Below are 26,866 nucleotides of genomic sequence, written 5' to 3' on the forward strand. Positions count from 1 at the left end.
GGATGCCTGCGCACTTATACTTTGCTGATCAATGTGCTATGAGATGCTTTTTCTTTTTTTCCTTTCTTAAACCAATTAACTGGAAGCCTTTGCAGTGGTGATGTTTACTTCTCTGTTTAATTTTTAGTTTCTAAATTCCTAGGTGGGTTTTTTGACACTTAACTACAGCTCATTCTTTTACAGTCCAGTCCAAGGTTCATTGATGTCAATGGGAGTCCTTCCATTCACTTCAATCGGCTTTGGATTAGGCCTTTAATGATCACTATTTTTTAGTGTGTGTTCTAGGTTTGTTCATCAGGAATAAGAGTTTGCTACAGCTGAAGTTTCTAGGACTTCTAAGATTAGATTGCCCTAGCAATCACACCCTATAATAAGATGCACAATGGTGCAAGAATTTAAGTGGTGAACACTGGAATTGAAATGAGTACATTGTATTTTAATTGTATAAAAAGAGAAAAGCTTACGGTTCTGTACTCTTCATGCTAACTGACGATCTCTGGCATGTAAATAATCATCAATTTCATGTGACTTTCCCATCCAGGCTGAAAGTAAGGAATGCATTAATCTAACCTGTTGCTGTAAGTTGTCAGACAAAGTCAAAATACATGTTAATTTGAACAAGAGAAGGCAATTTTATATCAATACTAAGGAACAGTAATATTTGTCTCAGAGCTGAATCCAATACGTTAGTGTCTCTAGGAAGGGCCCTCAAAATGAAGCTGCTTGCTACTCCAGGGATTTGTTGCAGAGTTTTACTGTGAAATGGAACAGTTTTACAATTTTCATAATGCAACATTTCTGTCAACAATATGCACATTTTTCAAATATCTTGAGTTTCAGTGACTTCTGCAATTTTTTTTACAATATTTCCTATTGAGTTAGTTTTGCTTCTGGTGCTCTTTTCTCCACTATCTCCACTCCAGGGGTTGCACCTGCACTCATTAGTGCAGCTCAGCCAAACTTCCTCAGACAATTAAGACTACAATTGTGAATACTATCTCCAGCTTGACTGAACATGGCATCTGGTGAGGACCCTGAGGCTAATGACTCAACTCTTAAAAAATATTGCATACTGTAGGACCTTGAGTGACGGAGTTGTGAAAAAACCTCCATTTGAATGTGACCATCTGCACCATGAACACATGCTGCTGCATTTGAGTCAATGCATACTGACTCAGGACTCCTTTTTCCATAACAGGACCACCTCTGTGACCTCCTCCCCACCCCATCTAGCAGGAACTAGTTGTGTCCCCCTCCTCTACTTTGCAATGTGGGAAGGGCAGGATGGTCACAATCCCCTTACACCTATTCATGACCTTTAGGTCGAAGAGCTCTGGCCAACACTATATCCTGCAACAACTATCTTTACCTTGAAGTCTTCCATCCTACTGTTGAGGTCGAACCATGCTTAACATATGCTCTGAGGAGCACACAGTCCAAGGTGATATATCTTTCTCTTGTGAGCTTGGCTGTAGAAATCTCAGCTTTTACATTTAAAAGATTCTACTTTTGTATGTCATGAACACTTTAATTATAGTAGAAATTGAAAAGAATCTAAAACAAAGATTTTTTTTCTTTAATCCAAGATGGAGATTTTATTTCTTCGTTTAAACACTTAGGTACCAAAGGATACCTGAGCTACACTTTCATTTGTTATCTCAGATATCATGGTATGGTGACTGGATAGATGTTAATATTTTAGTGGCAGCCACTATAGTATAGCTATATTTCCAAACATTCAAAACAAGCCAAAAATTAAAAAAAAGATTATTGTAACTTTTAAATTTAGAATCCAATAGATTCTTGTCTCGCTTGTAGTGTGTTCCACTTTCATTATTTTTGCTTCTAAGAACCACTGACAAAAGTTTCCCCTAAGAAAGCCAAGAACATAAGAACGGCCATATTAAGTCAGTACAATGGTTCATCTACCCCAGTATCTTGTCTTCCGACAGTGGTCAATGCCAGGTGTCCCAAAAGTACTGAACTAAACAAATAATCATCAAGTGATCCATCGCCTATTGCCTATTCCCAGCTTCTGGCACACAGAGGCTAGGGACACTTCAGAGCATGGTTTTGCATTCCTGTCCATCCTGGCTAATAGCAATTGATGAACCTATCATCCATAAACTTATCTAGTTCTTTTTTTAACCCTATTATAGTCTTGACCTTCACAACCTCCTCTGGCAAAGAGTTCCACAGGTTGACTGGGCGTTGTGTGAAGAAATACTTCCTTTTGTTTGTTTTAAATCTTCTGCCTTCATTTGGTGACCCGTACATCTCGTGTTATGAGAAGGAGTAAATTTATAAAAATAAATCCTTATTTATTTTTTCCACTCCAGTCATAATTTTATAGACCTCAATCATATCCCCACTTATTTGTGTCTTTTCCAAGCTGAAAAGTCCCAGTCTTATTAATCTCTCCTCATATGCAAGCTGTTCCATACCTCTAATTATTTTTTGCCCTTTTGTGTACATTTTCAAATTCCAATATATATTTCTGAGATGGGCGACCATATCTGCATACAATATTCAAAATGTGGGTGTAGCATGGATTTATACAGAGGCAATAGGATACTTTCTGTCTTATTGTCTGTTCCTTTTCTAATGATTCCCAACATTCTGTTAGATTTTTTGACTGCTGCTGTACAATTAGAGGATGTTTTCCGAGAACTATCCATAATCATCCAAGATCTTTCTTGAGAGGTAACAGATAATTTAGACCCCATCATTTTATGTGTATAGTTGGGGTTATATTTTCCAATGTGCATTACTTTGAATTTATCAACACTGAATTTCATCTGCCATTTTGTTGCCCAGTTATCCAGTTTTGTGAGATTTCTTTGTAACTCTTCACAATCTGCTTTGAACTCAACTATCTTGAGTAGTTTTGTATCATCTGCAAATGTTGCCACCTCACTGTTTACCTCTTTTTCCAGATCATTTGTGCATGTGTTGAACAGCACTGGTCTTGGTACAGACCCTTGAGGGACACCACTACTTACCTCTTTCCATTCTGAAAACTGACCATTTATTCCTACACTTTGTTTCCTATATTTTAACCAGTTACTGATCCAAGGACATGTTCTGTTTTCATTGTCAAAGTGTAGAGTCTAGAGGTTTGATTCCTTATACACCAAAATTTCCACTGATGTCTGTGGGAGTTTTGTATGAGAGAGAGGAATCTATTATAAACCCCATAGAGATCATTCTAAATTATTTGCCTTGAAAATTAACCTTTAAATAAGGTTGTTTAAAAATTTTTTCCCCTTTACTTGGAACACAAGCCCATTATTCCTTTGCACAGATGCTTTGTGGCTTATAGATCATTAGTTATATTATTAACAACATTACATTGAATGATTTCTTATGCCAATAAAAGTATTAAAAAGTGCATTAGGATAAATTTTTTCCCCCAAAGTTCTCCTACAGTCTTGAAACAGTAATAACCCAATGCCTTCTCATCTGTTATATTTCAGACTCCTTGGCTACATACTCTAATTTATGAGTTTTGTGAACAAGAGCACAGTAAATGGAACTAGTGTATACATTCATTTTTCTCTTTTGACATATGAAATACAACCAGGGTCGTACTAATTAATCAAATATTTAAGCACACTGGGCAAGTTCTTTTTTTTTTCTTTTTCTGAATGTTTTCACTTCCTCCTCCTACTGCCTATGCCTGATGTTTATTGCATTGACAACATGATGTTGAATTTACATTTTCAAAGTCACTTTAACCTGATTAGAAAGTCATATTAGTCAACGTCCACCAAGATAAAAGTCAACAAAGAGACTGACTCAGGAACTCTAAGGTCCCTACAAAGTCCAGTCTGATAAAGCTGATGTCTCCTTAGTGATTTCAAGAAAGGGGATACAGAGGAATGAATAGTGCATCTTTGTTAGTTGTGCTTATCAATCTGTCTTGCCAAATAAAGCAAGGTGTTGCATGTTATAGTAGTCTGAATGTTTGAATGGCCTCCACAGTCCATGTAAATATATCACATTTATCTAACCTCATGATAACCTCTTGGGATAACCTCTAAGACCTTAACTACTCAGGAGTACATTGGCTTCTGAGACTTTATCCACTTGGTTTCCAAGAACTCAGCTCAAATCCAAAACTTATCACAGAGGTTTCTTTACTGGCATGCAGTCAAACTATACTTGACTTGCTCAAGCTCAAATATAGGGGGTGGGTACATCGTGAATGTATATATTCATACATCCAATGTACATAATCATGAATCAGTTTATATACACACTTACACTTAATACTATTGGTTAATACATCATATCATGCACTTTATGACTGGTCTAATTTTTGTAGCCAATCCCCATCTAGATCATAAGCTATTCACTATATGCTAAAATACAGCTGTAAGCTCTCTCTTTTCTATTAGTTATGTCTTTTACATGTTTACAAAGCTACAATGGTACTATGAATTCATGCTTTGTTCATTGTTTCAAGTCCTTGCTCAAAATGAACCTACAGTAACTAAGGAGAATGGACATAGTATTTTTTGTTAAACCAAAGAGGGAAGAAGGTGATTCTCACCACTGTTGGTATTTATGTGTCAAGGAACAAGCCTAATAGGACATTCAATTTATGAGCTATCTTGATAAATGGAGGGTAGAGTCTTCAATAAAGAATAAGGTTAGCATGCTCAGACTGTTCTCTTTCTGCCAGGATCACCTCTGTCAATTCTAGGCTGACCTTGAGCCATATGCTTTTCATTCATTTCTCAAAGGTCCTGTGACATCTGTGCGACATGTTAATGGCTAAAAGACAAAGCTATTGTTCTCATCATATTTGTATCATTGGAGCCCATGTCACGTCTTGTAAAGATACCCTCTCTTCTTGATGAGGGATTTGGTACAACCAAAGTGGAGACATAACCTGGGGAATCCACCCTGTTCTATGCAAAATCAGTGCATGCTGGGGCAGGACACCTTGAGAATTCAGTTAGTCTCAGGCAGAACTCCAACAGAGGCAGATATATTAGGTACGGCTGCTTAATTTTTTACCCACTACTATGGGTTAATCAATTTAAATTCCCAATAAAATGGAACACAGCACCTATCACAGCTAAGAAAAAAATTAGCTATTTAGTAAGCCATTGAATATTGCACAATTTCTTAATGTGTAACAATTACAGGAAAACTCATTCCAAATAACAGTGCTAATGTACTGAACATTTACTGTTCAATAGTCCTAGAAGTTTCTCATTTCTCATTTTTGTCTCTCCTTCTAGAGGTAAAACTTACCAAAAAAAAAAAAAGCCATCCTGCTACTTCAGCGAGTAGTGATACATTTACTTAATATTTAAATCAGTGGAAAGATTTAAAATAAGTGATCACATACAATGCTTTTTTTTTGTTCCAGTTTTACAAAATTCTTCTCTTTCTTCCATCCCCCCCACCAATCTCATTCAAAAATACAAACAGCGGAATGCTTCTTAACTCCTGATCAAGTGTACTAACTCCTGATCAAGTGTACATGCACACATTTTTCACTTTGATTTTCATGAAATCCATGCAGATTTCAGAGTATGATTCTCAAAATGAGCACAGTGCGGGTTTTTCCCCCCTTTAAGTCTTGATCTCCAGCAAGTTATGCATTGTAGCTCCAATCATAAGATATACAAATGTTTATGTTCCAGAAGCATGTGTTAATCCAGAGAACACTAAGTTGTAGGTTTTCATCCACACTTCAGTGTAGAGTCACACCACCTATAGAAAAGCACCACACAGCAGCTGTCAGAGAGGTGTCAACTCTGATGATGATGCTCCTTATCCTTGGGGGTAGGGATGGGCAGTCTGCTCCATTTTAATTATGTTGGCCAGTGCTGAAGCATAGTCATTGCCTGCCTACTCACTGCTTCTCCCCAACATACCCTATAAATGCCTGATAAACCTGTTACAGAATGCTTTATACCTTTTTATATGTAAACATAGTAGGTAGTGCTCAATAATATATACCATAGGCCCTGGATTTTGGAGGAGCAATAGAACTTGCTGTGTGAACTTTTCATCTATGAAGCTCCTTGCTTCAGCTCTTAACAAAACCAAAATATCCCTTAAATTTGGGAAGGTGCAGGCCTGGGCCTTATTTCTGAATTGGGCTTAACCCAAACTCCAAATCTTTACTTTAGACTTTGAGACTGTTCCTATCCTGATATGTTACATTGACCTTGTTAGAAACGTTTTAATGAAGGCATTTCTTTAGAAAAATCAACTGCTTTGCTTTGTGTGTGCAGGTTTTTTCATATCTCTAAGTGCTACTTAATTTGAAAATGTTCAGGGCTCATTTTATATCAAGTGGTCAGAGAAAAAACTTTTCTAATCCACACTGAATGGACATCTGAATTTAAGTGGTAACTTGCTTTCCATAGAACAATTTCTACCAGGTATTAATAGCTTAAAGGCCAGATTGCTTGGAAGATAGCCAATGTGTGCACATATGAACACACAGTTATATGAACTAAAGTTAGACTTTTTTAAATGAGCAGGTCCAGATAACATGCATCAAAAGAGTTTTAATAGAGCTAGCCGAGGTTCTCCCTAGACAATTAATGTTGATTTTCCAATAAATCTTGGAGCACTGGGGAAGTTCCAGTAGACTGGAAGAAAACAAATTTTGTGCCAATTTTTTAATAAGGGTAAATGGGATGTAAATGTAATTGTAGGTCTGGTCAGCCTGACAAGATAATGAAGCAACTGATACAGGAATCCATTAGGAATTAATGCTAATCAACATTAGCATTAATTCCTATTTATGGAAAATAGATCCTCTCAAACTAAACTTTTTTTTAAAAAATGAAATTACAAGTGTGGTTGATAAAAGGTAAGTGTTGATATAATACCCTTTGACTTGGTAGTACACAGCATTTTGATTAAAATGATAGAATGCTGTAGAATTAGAGTGGCACACATTAAATGGTTAAAAAACTGGCCAACTGTTAGGACTCAAAATGTAATTGTAAGCAGGGAATCATCATTTTGTGAGTGTTTCTTGGCCCTGCTCTCTAAAGTTTTTATCAGTAATCTGGAAGAAACCAAATAATCACTGACAGAGTTTTCAGATGACACAAAATTGGGGGAGTGGTAAACAATGAGAAGGGCAGGTCACTGATTTTGGACAATCTGGATCACTTGGTAAATGGCAGAAGCAAACAATCAATATTTTAATCAGGCCAAATGCAAATGTATATATCTAACAACAGAGAACATAAGCCATACTTTACAGGAAGGTGGACTCTATCCTGAGAAGCAGTAACTCAGAAAGATTTAGGGGTCATGGTAGATAATCAGCTGAACAGAAACTCCCACTGTGGTACTGTGGTCAAAAGAATTAATGGAATCCTGGATGCATAAGTAGGGGAACCTTGAGTAGGAGTAGAACGGCAATTTTACTTCTTTATTTGACATTGATGCAAACGTCCTGGAATACTGTGTCCAGTTCTGATGCTCACATTTCAAGAAGGATATTGATAAATTTGAGAGGGTTCAGAGAACAACCAGGAGAATGACTGAAGGATTAGAAAACATAGTGATTGAGCTTCTTGAGTCTATCTACTTAGTGTAACAAAGACAAGAGTAAGAGGTGACTTGATTACAATCTATAATATCTACGTGGGGAACAAATGTTTAATAATGGGCTCTTCAATCTAGCAGATAAAAATATAACATGATTCAATGACTGGAATATGAATCTAGACAAATTCAGACTGGAAATAAAGTGTACATTTTTAACTGTGTAAAAGCAGCAAAGAGTCCTGTGGCACCTTATAGACTAACAGACGTTTTGGAATATGAGCTTTCATGGGTGAATACCCACTTCGTCGGATGCTGCTTTTACAGATCCAGACTAACACTGCTACCCCTCTGATTTTTAACTGTGAGATTCATTAACAATTGGAACAATTTACCAAGTGTCATGGTGGACTATCCATCAGCAATTTTTAAATCAAGATTGGATGTTTTTCTAAGTGATCTTCTCTAGGAATTATTTTGGAGAAGTTCTATGGCCGGTGTTATACAGGAGGTCAGACTAGATGCTCACAATGGTCCCTCCTGGCCTTGGAATCTATGAAAATTATGAACAAGGTTGAGTCCACCAAGTTAGAAAGATGGAGATTGTACAGTAAGAAGAACATCCTGCCTTTCACTGCTAGTTTGAAGTATTTACCTGTCTATTTTAGAATGAAATTTGCTCTCATTGGAGTGATGCTGCCAACTCCCCAAAGATTTCTTGATAACTTTATTTGACGGTGAAAGTGCCATATGGAAACATACCCAGTAAGCAAAGTGCTGCAGTACTGAAAGAACAAACAAACAAACAAACAACCACTCATGATGAGATAAAGCATATGTAAAACTGGGAACATGGGATAACTGAAGAGAAGTAGCCAGCTTTGCTAGGTGATTGTGCAGGAGTGGGAGGAGACAAATCTCTCTTCCAAACTTTCATTGTCTTTTGCTTTCTGATGGTTAGTTGTCAGACTGTGTAGATGAGCGGACTCACCCCTGCGGTGCCTCCTGCTGGTTGTCCTTGGAAATTAGCTCACTGCCAGCCCAGAGCGCCCTCTGCAGGCCAGTGATCTGCCTGTCCTCTGGCCCCAAGTCCCTCCCTGGACCCTGGTGCCTCTTTTAACTGGGGTGCTACCCCTGGCAGTAACCCCTCAGTCTTAGGGTCTCCCCTTCCCAGGGAACCCCCACCCATTTTTCCCACATCACCTCAGTATAAGGCTACTGCCAGTCATTGTCTAGCCCCACGCCCTGGGGCAGACTGCAGTATGAGCCTACTCATCACTGGCGAGGAGGGTTTGGACCTGCTGCCTTGGCCTATCCCTGGGCTGCCCTCTACAACCCCCAGTACCTGTTGGCCCAATGCTAGGCCACAGCCTGGGGCTTTCCAGGCAGGAGCTCCTCAGCCCTGCTCCCCTCAGGTACCCTGTGTCTAGCTCCCTGCAGCCAGGCCCGTCTCTCTCTACAGCGAGAGACAGACTCCTGGTCTTCTGGCTCACTGCCTCTTACAGGGACCAGCTGGGCCTGATTGGGGCATGACCACAGCTGAGCCTACCTTCCCCTATCAGCCCAGGCTTCTTGACCCAGCCACAGCCCTCTACTGGGCAGTTTTAAGCCCTTCAAGGCAAGAACAGGGGACCACCCTGCTACAGACTGCTTCTAGAATTTATTTAGCAATATAATTTTGAGGATATATTCAAGGTTTGCTTCTTGTCATGTCTCTTTACTACGCTGTATGAGAATATCTAGCATTTTTCCAGTGTTTACAGAGAAATAAAATCCTCTTCTCACAGGACAGAACCTATGGTTCTCTTGGATCGTCTTTGTCTGCATGAACTAGTGCACTTTGACATCAGCCCTGTCTCCAGCAGGGCACAGTCTAAGATATGACTCTCCACAGGGAAGTCCACCCTTCCCATGCCTTTTCACGTGCAAATAGAAAAGTGTTATTATTGAACATACCATACTTGGGAATGGAAATGGAAAACTATGAGGAGAGTTTCATGGACAGTCATAGAAAGGATGAAGAGCTATTAGACCTGGGTTTCTCACCTCAGCAACTCATTGTAACCCGATTCAAGGCAGCACCTATTTTTCAGACAGCACTTAACCCCACTGAAGTCAGGGGACTTAAATTTACAACATACACTGAAGTGCTGTCCTGAGCATGGACCTGAAGTGACTTGGTTCAACTCACTTCTCTACATCGCAGTCTCTCCATCATTTGGGGTGAGATTAATATTTACCTGCCTAACATGGGGTTTGAGGTTTAAATCATTAATGTTTATAAAAACACTGAGACTCTTGGATGAAAGGTGCTGTACAGGATGAAAGGTGCAGTATTTATTACTGTTAACAGAGATTTGAGTTTTAAATGGTGGCATAAGTGAAAAGTGAGCTGGAAGGGGGAGAGATACTGATGGAGGAAGTTGTTTTGACATCAGTCATTTAACCAAGAAATAATCTGATAGCAGCTCTATGTTTTGATTGTCTGCGAACTGCCACTTTTTGTGTAATTAAGAACAATCAATGTGAGTTCCAAATTGTAAGTGCACATTCCATTTGAATTGTGTCAGTCATATTGCTATGTCTATTTCTTTACATTTACAGTAATTTGGCTCTTTCAGCCTAGGATTCTCAGCATTTTGACAGTTAAATGGTTCCCCAATGATGGGTCAGTAGGTGATATTTTGAAGCATATCAGTCTTGATTTAGTGAGTTGTGCAAAGTGAATGCAAAACATTACTGTCTTAAAAAAAATTTCAGAGCAGCCATTACACACTTTGTTTTAAGTGAAGTACTTATATTTCTGAATAGCATTATCAGGAGCTTTAGGGGTTCATTAATATTCAGTGTGCCGAACTCTAGAGTGTCGAGACATACATTCCAGTTTTCATTTTAAAAATGTGTAAGGTTTCCTAGTTTCTTGAGACCCTGAATTGCACTTCTGCCTCCCAAATAGGCTAGATTCACAAATGAAACTTAAACATTAGTCATTGCAATGTTGAATCTAGGAGCCCTGCTGCTCAGTGGAATCCAATGACCCGAGTTAAGTGCCCAAGGTCCCTACGCAATGCATGGTGAGAATTAGGTATCTAAGAATGGGATCTACTAGAGTCAGCGCACTGAGTGTGGAACAATCACGCCAATAGGAAATGTTGCGGAGAGGCATGTCACCTAACCCTACCCCTCAGAGGGACTTCAGCCCCTAAATCCAAGGCAGAGATAGACATCTCTCTCTGATTGGGATCTGAGAGCCCTCTCCTAGAGTTAGATGCCTAAGATCTTTCTCACAAAAAACTAAGGAGGTGGTTACATCCCTTTCACCTAGTGGTTGGAGCACTCAGTATGTGGGATATGCAAGTTCAAATCCCCTCCATCTCCTGAGGGAGCAAGGATTAGAACCTAGGTCTCCAACATGAGTGCTTTAACCACCGAGCTATGAGATATTCTGCATTGTGTCTTTTTCAATTTCCCATTAAAGCTAGAAGTATGAAGTATTTGTATGAAGTATTTTAATCATTGGATCAGAGAGAGTGAGAATGACTGTAGTCCAGTGGCAATAGAGCATACACCTGAGGTGGTAGACCCAAGTTTGAGTCTCCAGTCTTATGACTAGAGTGAAACAGTTTCAACAGATATTGAAACACACATCTCCTACCCCACTGGCTTGGGCAGTTACATAGAACACCTGGGTTTGAGTCTCTGCTCCACATCAAGCAGAAGGGGTTTTTGAACGTGGGTTTCCTACATCCTGGCTGAGTGCTGTAACTGCTAGGCTAAAGTAGGGAGTGGGGACATGGTGAGAAGCATAAATGTAACCCACACACCTTCTGAGTGTGGTGTTCTGTCCCATCTAGTGGCATTAAGACCACTTAACAAGAGAGATAAAATGAGTCTGCTCTACAGCCTTAGCTAACAGCCAGTTGGCTTTTAGCTCATATGGTAGAGTGGGGATCGGCAACCTTTGGCACGTGGCCCGCAGGTTTGGCTGATTGCAGCTTCCACTGGCTGCGGTTCGCCCCTCCAGGCTATTGGGGGCTGTGAGAAGCGGTGCGGGTCGAGGGATGTGCTGGCCGCTGCTTCCTGCTGCCCCCATTGGCCTGGAGCGGCGAACTGCAGCCAGTGGAAGCTGCGATCACCAAACCTGCGGATGCGGCAGGTAAACCGGCCTGGCTCACCAGAGGGCTTACCTTGGCAGGCCACATGCTAAAGGTTGCCAATCCCTGCGATAGACATTCATGCACTAAGATCCCGAGGTCCCAGGTTTGATCCTGACGACTGGGGTCTGTCAGTGTTACATAATCACGTTCTCCTCTGGCTGTGTTTTGCGGAAGACCCAACCTATCAGTATGCTTAGTAGATACCTACTCAAATGGGCCCCTCAGGTGAGATAGGTGTAATGAGGCTTAGCCTGCTGAGGATTAGGTATGAACTGGGCATATTCAGACTCAGAAATATATGTGCCTAGGGAATTTAGGTCCTTAAATTGTTAGGTGGCAGCTGAGCAGGGATTTTGACAAGTTAAATTATTGCACTTCAGTATCTAAATCCCATTGTGGCTCTAGCCCAAAAAGCTTTGGATGAGATACCTCCCATCATGTATGAACACTCTCTGTCACTGGTATATAGCAAAGGATTTTTATTCTATGCAGTTCCCTAGCCAGAAATGGTATGTGAGTATAACATAATATCAGGAATACTGAGCCAGTTAATTTAAAAAGAAAAGAAAGTTCCTGCACAAAACCCTTCCCTATTTGAGATATGGAGAATTCAGGCTGAATGTCAGAAAGAACTTCCAGATTGTGACAGCTATTATGTTATGAGATTATTCCACAATGAAAGTGATGAAAGCTCTACCACTTGAGAGATTAAAAACTACAATGAACAACACACTCAGAAATATATTGGAAGGAGCAGTCCTATACTGGCAGGTAAATGGATTAAATGACATGTCTTTTCTATTTCTGACTTCAAAACATATTTTTTAGAATTGAATACAAACTAATTCTTTTTGAAGGTTCTGATATATTCTGCAATTTTGTTGTTTTAATTTAGCAACTTCTGCACTTCCAAGTTCCATGTGATACTGGAACCATAAATTCTAGTGCATCAGGGAAGGCCAATGGTGTGATGTTTCAGCTTGAGTGAAAAAACGAGGTAGCAAATAACTTGCAAAGAAGACTTTTTTCCTCATGAAACTGACAGCCCAATTTGGTAGGATGTAAAGGTTGGAATCCTTCATATAAGCATCCAGACTTTTGTGGCATAGCAGTTAATGATCACTGAATCTAAATATGCTGCTATCTAAGAGAAGCAAAACTTAACTAGGACTTGGATATAGATGTAGAAAAACACTGAACATGGTTGCCATATTCTAGGCTTTGGCAACCAATAGCTTATGAGACATGTTCTCATAATGAAAGATTGTGTCACAGTCTTCAATAACTAAGGCTCCTGGGCAACGGGTTCCCTGTTCTTTGTAAAGAATTCTCATCTCATACCTGAAAAATTCATTAGACCAAACACATATTACACTTGTTCATAAAGTATCCTATAACATGTACGGTTTCTATAGGAAGCTAGTAACTTGTCAAGATTCATAGTCATTGTGAGATGTATGTATGGGTAATATGTAAGGAATAATGTAATTATACTGAAATTATGCTTTATGGACTTGGATAGAAATTAGTCACCTGGAGATTATCTGTCTCATTGATGACCTAGTCACACAAGAGGGAGTTGTCAACTCTCCCTAGTCATTGACAATAGAACCTTGCATTACCTTGCTGGCTAAGAATGTAAGAATGGCCATACTGGGTCAGAACATTTGTCCATCTAGCCCAGTATCCTGTCTCCCGACAGTGGCCAGTGCCAAGTGCTTTAGAGAGAATAAAGAGAATAGGCAATCATCAAGTGATCCATCCCCTGTCTTCCACTCTGTGCTCCTGGCAAACAAAGATTAGGGACACTCAGAACATGATGTTGCATCCCTGACAATACTAGCTAATAGCCATTGATGGACTGATCCTCCATGAATTTACCTAGTTCTTTTTGAATCCTGTAATAGTTTTGGTCTTCAGAACACCCCCATCAATGAATTGTACAGGTTGTTTGTCCATTATGTGAAGTATTTCCTTTTGTTATTTTAAACCTGCTGCCTATTAATTTCGTTGGGTGATCCCTAATTCTTTTGTTATGTAAAAGAGTAAATAACACTTCCTTATTCACTTTCTCTTAGTCAAGATTTTATAGATCTCTATCATATCCCCTCATCTCTCTTCTAAGCTGAAAAGTCCCAGTCTTATTATTCTCTCCTCATACTGAAACTGTTCCATACCCCTAATCAGTTTTGTTGCCCTTCTCTCTACTGTTTCAAATTTTAATCTATCTCTTTTGAGATGGGGTGACGAGATCCTCATGCAGTATTCAAGATGCAGTCGTACCATGGATTTATATAGTGACATTATAATATTTTCTGACTTATTATCTATCACTTTCCTAATGGTTCCCAATATTGTTAGCTTTTTTTACTGTAGCTGCACGAGTGGATATTTTTAAAGAACTATCTAAAATGACTCCAATATCTCTTTCTTGAGTGGTAATGGCTAATTTAGACCCCATCATTTTGTATGTATAGTTGGGATTATGTTTTCCAGTGTGCATTACTTTCAATTTATCAACACTGAATTTCATCTGCCATTTTGTCACCCAGTTCTGTGAGATTCCTTTGTATTTCTTCATAGTCTGCTTTGTATATAACTGTCTTGAGCAGTTTTGTATTGTCTGCAAATTTAACCACTTCACTGTTTACCCCTTTTTCCAGATCATTTGTGAATATGTTTAATAGTACTGATCCCAGTACAGACCCCTGGGAGCCCCTCTATTTACCTCTCTCCATTCTGAAAACTAACCATTTATTCCTATTCTTTATTTCCTCTCTTTTAACCATTTACTGATCCATGAGAGGACCGTCTCTCCTATCCCATCACTGCTTTCTTTGCTTAAGAGCTTTTGGTGAGGGACCTGGTCAAAGGCTTTCTGAATTCCAAGTACACTATATCCATCAGATCACCATTGCCCACATATTTATTAGAATTATTCAACAGGGTCAGCAGATTGGTAAAGCACGATTTACCTTTACAAAAGCCATGTTGACTCTTCCCCAACAAATATTGTTCATCTACATGTCTGATAATTCTGTTCTTTATTATAGTTTCAACCAATTTGACTGGTACTGAAGTTAGGCTTACCAGCCCATAATTACCAGGATCACCTCTGGAGCTCGTTTTAAAAACTGGCATTATATTAGTTATCCTTCAGTCATCTGGTACGAAAACTGATTTAAATGAAAGACACTACACTTAGTAGTTCTGCAATTTCATGTTTGAATTCCTTCAGAACTCTTGGGTGAATACCATTCAGTCCTGGTGACATTACTTTTTAATTTATCAATATGTTCCCAAACTTCCTCTAATGACACCTCAGTCTGGTACAGTTTCTCAGATTTGTCACCTAAAAATAATGGCTTACGTGTGGGATGCTACCTCACATCCTCTGCAGTGAAGACTGATGCAAAGAATCCACTTAGTTTCTCCTTAATGGCCTTATCTTCCTTGAATGCTCCTTTAACAACTCAATCATCTAGTAGCCCCACTGATTGTTTAGCACACTTCTTGGTTCTGATGTACTTAATTTTTTTGCTGTTAGTTTTTAAATGTTTGGCTAGTTGCTCTTCAGATTATTTTTTGAGCTGATTAATCATACTTCTATACTTGGATTTAAGTGCCAATTTTTAAAGGGTGCCCTTTCGATTCTGATCTTTTACTTTGTTGTTTTGCCATGGTGGCACTTTTTTGGTCCTCTTACCATGTTTTGTTTTGTTTTTAATTTGGAATATACTTTGAATTTGAGCCTCTATTATGGTGTTTTTTAAAAGTTTCCAAGCAGATTGCCTTTCTTCTACCCCTGCCACACCTAATCAAAGACAGTTGCAAACAATTAAAGTCATTTGGAGGTAAAAAAGAACATTGTAGCAGGCAAGAGATTGCCCTGGCAGTGAATAGAGACAAACAAAAGACCATTTCAGTAAAATAGAGTAGGGAAAAACACTCTGCATCTATTCACTGAGGAAACCTGTGAAGGCGCAGGGGAATTTTCATGAAAATTTGTTGCAGAGATGGCTGGTTTTCCGGAAATGAGAATCCAGACTTAATGTTGTGTGCATGGAGGGGAAACCTATTTTAGTATATAGAAAAGGTAACTATTAATTAGTTTAGACCTTGAACAGTGTTTTATGATTTTCTTTTGTTATGTAACCATTTGTTTCCACCACTTTCACTTCTAGTTAGGTCTTCATTATTTCTTAAATAACCCCATTTTTATTGTAAATGCTCACACTTGCTATGTGGTTTACAGGAACAGTAGTTTAAGGTAAAATTAGGATACGCTGCACGTCTGGAGGCATAGAAATTCACGATGCTCTGAGTAGCCAGTGTCTAGGGCTGGATATCACTGGGCAATGTTTCAAAGGGACTTGGTGACTGGGGTGCACCTACTGTTTAGCTGCAAGGTGAAGTTAGGGCTGGCATAGCCCTGAGGAAAGCACTGGAGTGGCTGAAAGGCTACTGGTGACAGGAAGATGACATCCAGCTACCACAAGAAGTCCTCTGTGCTCTGTGAACTGTCAGGGACATACTACAGAAATACAGGGACACACACACTCACACACTTTACTCATGTGGCATAGTACCTTACAACGAGAGCAGCCCCTTTTGTTTCAATGCACTGGAAAAAAATTGAATGCTCACAGAAGGTGATATACAATTATCATTTCCCTCACCACAACCCCCCAGGGATTCTATCACTAGAAGAAAGCATTAAAATCCACTGGACATCTGACAAGAGATTTTGCTTAGCAGAGAATCTGAATAACAGAAATGTAGGGCTGGAAGGTACCTCAAGAGGTCATCTAGCCAAGCCCCTTGCACTGAGGCAGGACCACATATACCTAGATCATCCCTGACAGGTGTTTGTCCAACCTGTTCTTAAAAACCTCCAATAATGGGGATTCCACAACCTCCCTTGGAAGCCTATTCCCAGGCTTAAACTACTCTTACAGTTAACAGTCTCCTCACCCCCACAGCGTAGCTAACCTAAATCTCCTTTCCTGAAGATGTAGTCAATCCCTGGGCTGCAGGTGCTGTGTGTTGGAGGGACAGAGTGGATAGATCCATGGCTATATCTGGGGCCAGGGCCGAGGGGAGACCCTGTGCCTCACTGAGACTGCCCTCCCTGGCCTCCCTGCTTCTTCCCTCCCAGCTTTCTGAAGCAGATAAGGAGGCTGGGGAAGTGGAGAATGGGAGAAGACAGGCCCAGTGAGGCAAAGCAGGGTCCGGGTACAGTCAGCTACCCATCTACCGGGGGTAGCTTCCCTTTGCTTCTCATAAGAAATTACAACTGGCTGTGGACTCTGTTTCCCTTTCCCCCACAATCTTCCTCCTGCACAAATACCTCTAAGCCTGTCCTCCTTCTCCCTCCCTTTGTCCTTAGAGAGCAAGTAATTTAACAGAGATGCTTGCACAAAACTTTGTACCCCATGGAATCAATGGGCTACTAGCCTGGCTCTGTCCTCTCAGTTCAGTCAAATGTATTGCTATGATGGACCAGTAATCTACCAGAAACTGGCCCTCAGGCTACAAGAATGTGTCTAACTCCATGCTTGTGAAAAACAATTTTGTAATTTTCTCTCTCTATTTATCTGGCATCTAAAATATAGTTATTGAGGAAGCCACAATATGAAGAACTGCCATCCATTTGGTTCAGAAGGTTGCAAGATCCATGGCATTTCCAGTGTCTAATGGGCAGTCCTGATAATGCAGTATGACATGCCTACAGAAGAGTTTACAGCAGTGCAGCTGCATTGGTACAACTGCACCACTGTAAGCTCTCTAATGTAGCCCTCTCTAAGCTGATGGGCGAGAGGTGTCCTGTCAGCTTCACTACCCCAGCGGCAGTAGCAGTGACGTTCTCCAACCAACATAGCGCTGTCCACACTGGTGCTTATGTCGGTGTAATTTATGTCACTCGGGAGGGTGGCTTATTCACCCCCTCCCAAGTGACATAAGCGATGCCGACATAAGTTGTAGTGTAGACATAGCCGTAGAGCATTTACTTTCCTTACTCCCTCTCCCTGAGGTGCACAAAAGCTGACTGACCACCAGATTAATACTGAGCCTAAAGCCCGGGGCTGCCCAAATGTAATAATCTAGTCTTTCAAAAAATATTAAACCTCATTTATTCCTAGAAGTTGTAGCGATTAATCTTGCTTGTCCAGGAAAAGTTGACTCCTAGGTGTGCATATGTGTTGCAGTTTTGGGTCAATAACTGATGAACTGTGAAATACTGTTCCTGGTGTTTGATGATACTTCTGCCTAAATAACATAACTAAGCCTTTCATAAAAATAACTCTGTTCAACACAACGGATTTATAATACGAAACATTAACATTTTCAAAGGAAGGGACTCCAGATGATTATAACATTACCATTATTCTGATTGGATACATCCCAAACAAGAGAGATGAACCTTTAGTGCAGAGAGCCATGAATGAACAGGATGGTAGGAGAATAGGGGAGGGGTTCCAAATTAAACATGGAAATTCTGCCTACAGGAGAGGGAGGATTCTTCCAGACAGTAATAAAAGATTTGGGCTAAGAAAGGGCTTGATAAGAGAGCGATCAGGAGATAAGGAAGCAGGTTTATTACAGTAATAGTGTAAAGACTATGACAATAATATCACACTTGGGTAGTTGCACTTGCCACATATTTTAAAAGAATCATTGTTCCCCTATCCAAGTTTTGCTGGCTCGGCACCATCCAGACATTTCCCCTACAGCATTGCTGGACAATCTCCCCACCCACTTGTTCCCCATTATTCTCCATCCAGATTACAGGTCTCTTGTGAGAGTCTTTTTCAAGATGGGGAGAAATGCCTCCTTTCACCTGTCCTCTGCTTTCCCCACCTGCAGAGGGCCACCCTGTAACAGCAAACATGCAACAGTGTTGATATTGCCAAGAATGCAAGGATCGTGTATTTAATGGAGGACCACGGAAAGATTGTGCCCAGGAGAGAACATATGCCATGCACTTCCTTGCTGCAGTACTCTGTACTTACACAATGACTTTAGGATCCTAGGATCCCACATTCATGAGCAGCCGTGAACTGACCCTCTAGAAAAGTGTTCCCTTTGTACTCAAATATATTTCCTCTCTTTGTGCTAACTTCACCAGCACAAATAAGTTGTTATTGCTGTTATCCCTGCAGGCCTAATACAGCTATGGAAGAATGAGCAGGAGACTAGTCTGCCTCATGCATCATTAATTAGATAATGTTTGTACAATACTTTGATTTAAAGTGCTGTATGTATTTTTGCCACCATAATTACCAGCTAGATGTCAACTGAAGAATATTTATGATCGGTGATGACATAAGAGGCAGAAAGAAAACAGATTTTTCAGATTGCAGGCTGAGATTGTGACACTCACAAAGAGTTTAATTGATCTGGAAATTACTGAAAAAGAAATAAATATAGAAGCTCACAACGATATTTTCACAGCCTCTTTTCTGACGATAATTGCAACTTTCAGAGAATCTAAGCAGAGCAGCTAAAATTTAAAATACATTCTCAGATTTCATATTGTGATTATATACAGTGAGTAAATATGCCACGATTTTTGTTATAGCTTCTTCTTGTACTGCAGTGGCTTTCTCCCCATATCTTTCACACCGTAGCTATTATTGCTAATTCCACTAGCGCCAAAGGCAAGAGACATTCAAGCACTGGTTATTGCACAAAGCTGTCTCCTAAGCCTACATATTTTGGCAGATAGCCTTTTACAGTCAGGGCCTCATTAAAAGGTCGTTTATTTGCCATGGATTTTTAAGCCTTTAAGTAGATGATTTCTTTAGCAAACTTGAATCTGGAACTGTGTCTCAATGGAATGAAGTTATAATGAAATAAGCTAAAAATTCCAACTGTTAATAAATATATTGGGCTTTGAATTCTGTTGATAAACACCTGATTTTAAGGAAAAAAACAAAGATCGCTGTGATAATCCAGTTAGTTTTTAGTGCCTAATTATCACTTCAGAATGGAGACTGGGCTAAGCAGTTGAGACTTGTAATGCTTAAAAAGCTCAAAGAGAATTTTTTTTTTTGAGGCAGATGAATAATAAGTTTCTTTATCTGGTATACGCTAAATATAGGATTGTCATAAACAGATAAGAAAAGTTAATAGCACAGAAGTACTTTATATCTCTTTGACTATAAAGGATTAACAAGTTCAGTAAGCCTGGCTGTCACCTGACCAGAGGACCAATCAGGAGACAGGATACATTCAAATCTTGAGGGTGGGAGTTTTCTGTGTGTGCCTTTAGAATTTGGTTGTTGTTCACTCTGGGGGCTCAGAGTGACCAGATGTGCAACCAGGTTTCTCTCCAATCTCCCTGATACAGGGTCTTATAAGTTCAAATTAGTGAGTACTAGACAGATAAAGCGAGTTAGGCTTATGTTTGTTTTCTTTATTTGCAAATGTGCATTTGGCTGAAAGGAGTTTAATCGTGTATTTGGCTGAAAGGAGTTCAAATTTGTATTTTTGCTGAAAGGATTTTAATTTGTACTTGTATATTTAGGCTGGGAGGGTATTCCCAGTGTCTATAGCTAAAAAAAACCCCTGTACCTATTCCATCTTAAATTTACAAGATCATTTTTACTGTTTTTCTCTCTTTAATTAAAAGTTTCTTGTTTAAGAACCTGATTGTTTTTTTATTCTGGTGAGACCCCAGGGGACTGGGTCTGGATTCACCAGGGAATTGGTGGGGAGAAAGGAGGGAAGGGGAAGAGAGAGGCTAATTTCTCTCTGTGTCAGGGTTACTTTCTCTCTCAGGAAGAGTCTGGGAGGGGGAAAGAGAAGGAGGGAGGAAGGTGAATTGTCCTCTCTGTTTTGTGATTCAAGGAGTTTGAATCACAGTGATCTTCCAGGGTAACCCAGGGAGGGGAAGTCTGGGAGAGGTAGCGGTGGGGGAAAGGGTTTGCTTTCCTTGTGTTAAGATCCAGAGGGTCTGGGTCTTGCGGGGTCCCCGGGCAAGGTTTTGAGGGGACCAGAGTGTACCAGGCTCCGGAATTTCTGGTTGGTGGCAGCGGTACAGGTTCTAAGCTGGTAATTAAGCTTAGAGGAATTCATGCTGGTACCCCATCTTTTGGACGCTAAGGTTCAGAGTGGGGAATTGTACCATGACAAGGATATAAGAGGGTGAGGGATTTAGAAAAAAGTCAAAGTACAGGTAGCTGTATCTGTAAATAATGTATTAGCTTTTAGCTATGAGAAACCCCTTTTATGTTGGGTAAAAGGATTGGGGCAGCATAACGGGGTCCTAAAAATACCCTCTCTTGTTCTGGGGAGAATTCCCTTGGCACAGGTATTGTGAAAATCAGCTGTAAGGCTGACTTCAGAAAGCCAGTTAAGGAGACTTGATGAAAATGGGGCTGGAGACAGACAGTGTATTTTGGGGGTAAGGCTTCAGCACTATGGAGATTCTGGTCAGCCTTGCTGCCCATAGGGCATATGAAGACACGCTGCTATGCCTTTCCAGCCACTATAGCAGCCCAAGATTGCGAGGGCACCAAAGAGACTTTGAGCAACCATAGCCTCTCCTGTTCCTGGGCAAAGGTCTGGGTTGTACCTCTTAGAGGCATGGCACAGAGTCTCACCCCTGATATTTGGCAATAAGATAATGAACAACGGGCAAAGCTAGAAATGGAACCGGAGTCCTTACCCATTTTCAGACCAATAGGCAACACTCCCTCCCTAGTTGTTTTCACTCACAAACTAGTTTTAGAAGTTTTTCATTCCTAAAAGATGTGTATAATTTGGTCAGAAGAAATTGCTTAAAAATATGACCCAAACTAACATAAAACAGACCGGTATAAAACATCTATTTGTTTTAATCCAAAACACAGTAATAAATAAGGCACTAAAGCAATAGAGCAGAACTTTGGATCTCTCTTCTATATGGAAAAATTGAAATCAGAACAGAATGCAAAGTTAAAGACAGCAGACAAGAACAAAGCCAGTGGAATTTGAGTAAAGCCATTTTCAAATCTTGCTGATTGCCAGCATGCTCTAATTACTGAAGCAGGACGTCTGAAGAGCAATCAATAGGATCAGAATAATCAGATAATTGCTCAGATATTCATGCTCACTGCTGCAAAGACAAAATATAAGTAACCGTGTTGCTATGTTTTGCTTTTTGTTGTTTGATCTTTTTGGGATAAATCCTGAGGTCATTTCCAGCTTTTTACCGAGCAGAGTAATTGTTAAATCTTCCATTTATATAATGGTTTTATTCCAAAGCACATTACGTATTATGAATAATGGCACCCCAATTATTCCAAGGTATCTGGGGACACTCAAAGGCACTGGATAATTTGGGAAGTCAGCCCAGCAGGCTTTGAAGGGTGAATGTGATCCTTTGAGAATGCTACTGGAGAGTGTATTTGAATCCACAGGCTCAGCAAAGGATGGGAAGGAGGGTACATCAGGTTCTTAGGAGTGGAACTTCAGTGAGATTGAGGGGAAATTCAAGGTTAGATTTAGGATAAGAGTAATATTTTCCTCTGCTTATCCAATTTTGTGGAAGCTGTCTCCAGTGGCCACTTCTGCAGCCCCACATCCCTAAGTATGAGTTCCTAGATAGGTTTGAAGTTCTGGAGGCAATCCTGAACTACAGGCCAGCCCAGAACGCAGTGAGAGGAAAAGTGGTCCTTGATTTAGCTGCCTCTGTTTGAGTGTTCAGCTTGAGAAAACTTGGTCAGGACTTTCAGAGGTTCAGATCAGCCATAGCTCTTACTGACACCAGGGACCCAAACCGCACCTCCACCGCTAGACCCCTCACTTGTGGAGTTCGACAAGGATCATCTATGTCAGTAGTTCTCAAACTTTTGTACTGATGACCCCATTCACACAGCAAGCCTCTGAGTGTGACCCACCCCCCCTTAAAAATTAAAAACATTTTTTTATATATTTAACACTTGCTGGAGGCAAGCGGGGTTTGGGGTGGAGGCTGACAGCTTGCAACCCCCCATTTAATAACCTCGCAACCCCCTGAGGGGGCCCAACCCCCAGTTGGAGAACCCCTGATCTATGTAGATGTGACAAACCGCTCTGAAGTCTCTTGTGTCGACAGTATGCAGTGTTCGTGTGTAGTGAGTAATCTGGTGCATTCAACATTTTAGTCAGTTTTGGAGGAAGTTAAAGTAGAAATTAATGGAGTATAATATCCTCTTTATTTTTTACTGCAGGATATGGTCTAGTTATTAGAGCAAGGGGCCAGGAGTCAGAACTTCTAGATGCTATTTCCAGCTCTGATTTACAGTGTAATATCATGCAAGTCAGTGAATTTCAAAGAGCATTGGTTTTCCTATCTGTAAAGTGATGAGTATAATAGTACAGGGCAGTTCTGAGGATTAATTAATGAGCGGTACTAGAAGGTGTAAAGTATGACCCATCAAAACAAATTATGCCACCTTATACTTCGTTTTTCAAAGCATGTTCACACTTTGATAGGTTGACATCTTGAGGTATTTCTGGAATGTTCCCTTCTCTGGCATTTCTAAGTATTAATGATGCCTCATTTTACTTTCTTCAACTCTGCAAGAAGTGAAATTTCATCTGTGCTATTTAAATCCATTTAAAAGGTTACAGTCTTTCCCTGATGCTGCTGACAGTTATCCATGCCTTTGAAAGCCCCACGTTCCTCCTCCATGAGAAACTTCTATGAACAACCACTCAGAAATTCATGCTTGTGTCAAGTCCATTGTCACAGTTTCTTAATGAAGTAGTCCAGTAGTAACATAATGAATATGCTACATTTGTGATCAATGAACTGTATAATTCTAAGTGTCCTTTCTAATCTACAGTTTCCATCCCCATGTCGTTTGTGAGGTGGTTACCTTAGGGTACGTCTAAACTGCAATTACACCTCTGATTGCAGCACTGGTAGATATACCTCAGCCTGCCTTCACTCATGCTAACACAAATAAAAATAGCAGCGTAGACAAGATAGTACAGCCTGCATAAGCACGTCGGGCTCAAGGCCCACTAGCACGAGTCTGTCTACCTGGGCTCACATTAGCAGGGCTTGAGCTAGCGTGCTAAAGATAGCAGCATGGATGCTGTGACACTAGCGGAGGTTCAGGGTAGCCACCTGAGGTTGAATCCAGGAGGTTAGGTTGGTCCAAGCTTGGGAGGCTAGCCCAAGCCTCCACCCTCTGCCACAACATTCACTCTGCCATTTTTAGCACCCTAAGTCAAGCCCCGCTGCAGCAAGTCTGCCTATCTGGGCTGAGAGGCTTGCTCCTAGCAGACATGCCCAGAGTATGTACTGGGATTGTTAGCTCATGCTGCCACATCTACACTGCTATTTTTAGCTGTGCTGGCTTGCGTATGTCTACACATGATGAAATCATCCCTCAGATTGCAGTGTAGACTTACGCTTATAGATTGTATCTCTCTCTGTGCACCACTACAATGGCAGAAGTAAGACAAAGCCCATTTAATAGCAATCCTAGCCTGATTTTTACAAGTGGTGAGCAATTGCAAACCCTGTTTGACTTCAATAGAGCAGAGGGTTTCCGTGACCTGTGAAAAGCAGGATAATAGATATGTGTGTAGGATATTTTTAATGAATAGTCAAAATCATGGAACTTACTCCCCTACAGTGGCAAGTCATGGCCAGCATTTACTGATTTTCAGAGTGCACAGTGAACACATTTGTTCTAGCACAACATGTGTGTAAGCATGAGCACTAAGGTATTTTTATGTTTCACAAAGGTAACATGGAGGGTGGGAGAAGAGGCCTGTTTTTACTGTCTCTTGTGGGAGGTTTAAGCTAAACTCATGCTTATGTCACACTTCAGGATGCTACCATAAATAATATTTTGGTGAATTTTTGCTTACTAATATTTTGCTGAGACTTACTAAAGAGTTGATGTATGTGGCTTCAGGAGATTCAGATTTTTCCTTTTATTACTTGGATTCTAGTAGCTCCTCAATGCACTAACTGAGACCAGGGCCTTGTTGCACTATGCACACAGACACACAGTAAGAGACAGTTTTGTAGTCAAAATAGACAAAAGATAAAGGCGTAGGGGGGGAAACAGAGGGACAGAGAAGCGTGGTGAGTTTTCCAAGGTTAGATAGATACAGGCCAGCTGCAAACCCAAAATAGGACTCAGGTCTCCTAACTCCTAGTCCCAAGCTCTATGCATTAGGTCATGGTGCCTCTCAATAGATTCAACTACAGTGCAGCCTGTGAACTAAAATGTCTTTCAATCATAGTACTGGTGTTAGTGATTAAGTGAGACATAGTGCAGTCAGTTGTAATGCAAGCTCACACAGCTTTGCCAATGCCTCTGGAACCCACCTTGCAATATGCTTTTTTATTCCAATACCATGCTTCTTTAAGCAGATTGCAAACAGCAGCTCTGAATTATGTCACAATGATTGGCAGTTTCATCACATAGAGAGACATGGCCATCATATGCTGATATCACTAAACTCATTTCCACTTGTGACCCATAGCCTTTCACCTCCTGAGAGCTAGGTATTATATTAACTCACTGTACCACTGAGCCCCTTTCTTAAGTTGCAAAGCAGGAAAAATTGCATACAGATACCAGAGCAGCCAGGAATTTAAGAGCAAATGGTAACATTTAGCAACTAGCCTGACTGGTTGTGAGTGGGGTACCACACAGAATTGCCACAGTACATTCACAATCTCTTCTCAAGCGTCCTAGAACACAAAGGACTGCACAGGCTACATCAGTCTGCTCTCTCCCAATGGGCATCTGTGGGCTAGTGTGGAGCCAGAGGTACCCCCAAAGGAGCAGTCATTGAAGTTTAGGGATTGCTATTATGATAGGCTGCTGCATGGACTAAAAAGAAGTATTTTATTACATTCTACTCCCCGAACACACACACACACAAAGGTTTATCATAATCCAGCACTAAAACTAAGTGGTCCATATTTTCAAACTTAGGTGCCTAAAATCAGACACCAAAGTATAATAATAATTATCATCATCTAGATTTTCAAGAGTCCCTAATTCAGATAGTTACGCCAAAGTATGTCATCTTTGCTATAGCCCTCTTTCAAAATGTATGTCACAAGGCCACCCCCTTGAGGCAAAGGCAGTATCTCATTTACCTCAGACATTCTGTAGACAACAGCAGTCCTGTGGTATGGGGTATAGCCATCTAGCTGTACCTCTTAGCAAGTCCACTCTCTTCCAGTTGGAAGGGTATAAAAGGTATGACACAGGCCAACACATATCAAATAATTCACACTTTATTCAGCTGTGTTTATGAGGAGCTTAGGAAGGATGAAATCCGCCCCCAACAGGCTGTGGGGTGGCTGCATCTCAAGGCACTGTGGGTTCCATTCCAGCCTAAATGATGGAATAGTAAGTCCTGTTGCATCTCTGTGCCGCCTATGAAGGTAATGCAAGGTAACTAGATCTGCATAGTCATTAATTCAATGGCTGTTCTCCTAGTTTATCCCTAGCTGCTTGGCACCAGTCTATTCAGTTCCAGTGTGGGACTCTTTCATGGTGTACAGAAGGTGCAGAGATCCCTGTGTTCATGACTGCTTTACCTTTAGCTCCTCTCTTTTGCCCTGCAAAGGGCTTAAATGGGGCAGCAGAGGGCCTGTGCAGGGTCTCTGCACACCATTTCAGGCCAAGAGAACAATGTCTGCCATGTTTCACTTCTTTTGCCCATCCTAGAAATCCTCCAGAGACTGAGAATACCATTTTATATTAAGATAAGTTTCAGCCTGATGTCACATGACATACTAACTCCAGCAGTGTTGGAGCTGGACCAGTGCTTATTTGTGTTCTCCATCATCAATTTCAAAGATATTGTCTTCAAAATACCCCAGTCCCAAATATGAATAAGAGTTGGTGGGTGAGATACAATAGGTGAGAGATATTAGGTAAAGGAGCTTGAGAGGTGTAAAGGAGCCATAAAGGCCCAGGTTCCAGATGAGGGATAATTTTCCTGATGCAGGCATTATGGAAGTCAGCTGCAAGGCTGCTTCTCAAGGACCACCTCACAAGCTTCTATATAAGGGGGTATGCCAAGGGCAAGCCTGGAGGTAGAAGGGGAATTTTGGGGGTGAGCTGCAATACTGCAGAGATTTTGGAAAGCCCTGTGGTCCATAGGGCAGCCCAGGGAATGCTGCCATAACTTAGAGAGACTACTCATGTCTGTTCAAGTTG

Source organism: Gopherus evgoodei, chromosome 4 (assembly GCF_007399415.2).
Source record: "Gopherus evgoodei ecotype Sinaloan lineage chromosome 4, rGopEvg1_v1.p, whole genome shotgun sequence".
Classification (NCBI taxonomy): domain Eukaryota; kingdom Metazoa; phylum Chordata; order Testudines; family Testudinidae; genus Gopherus; species Gopherus evgoodei.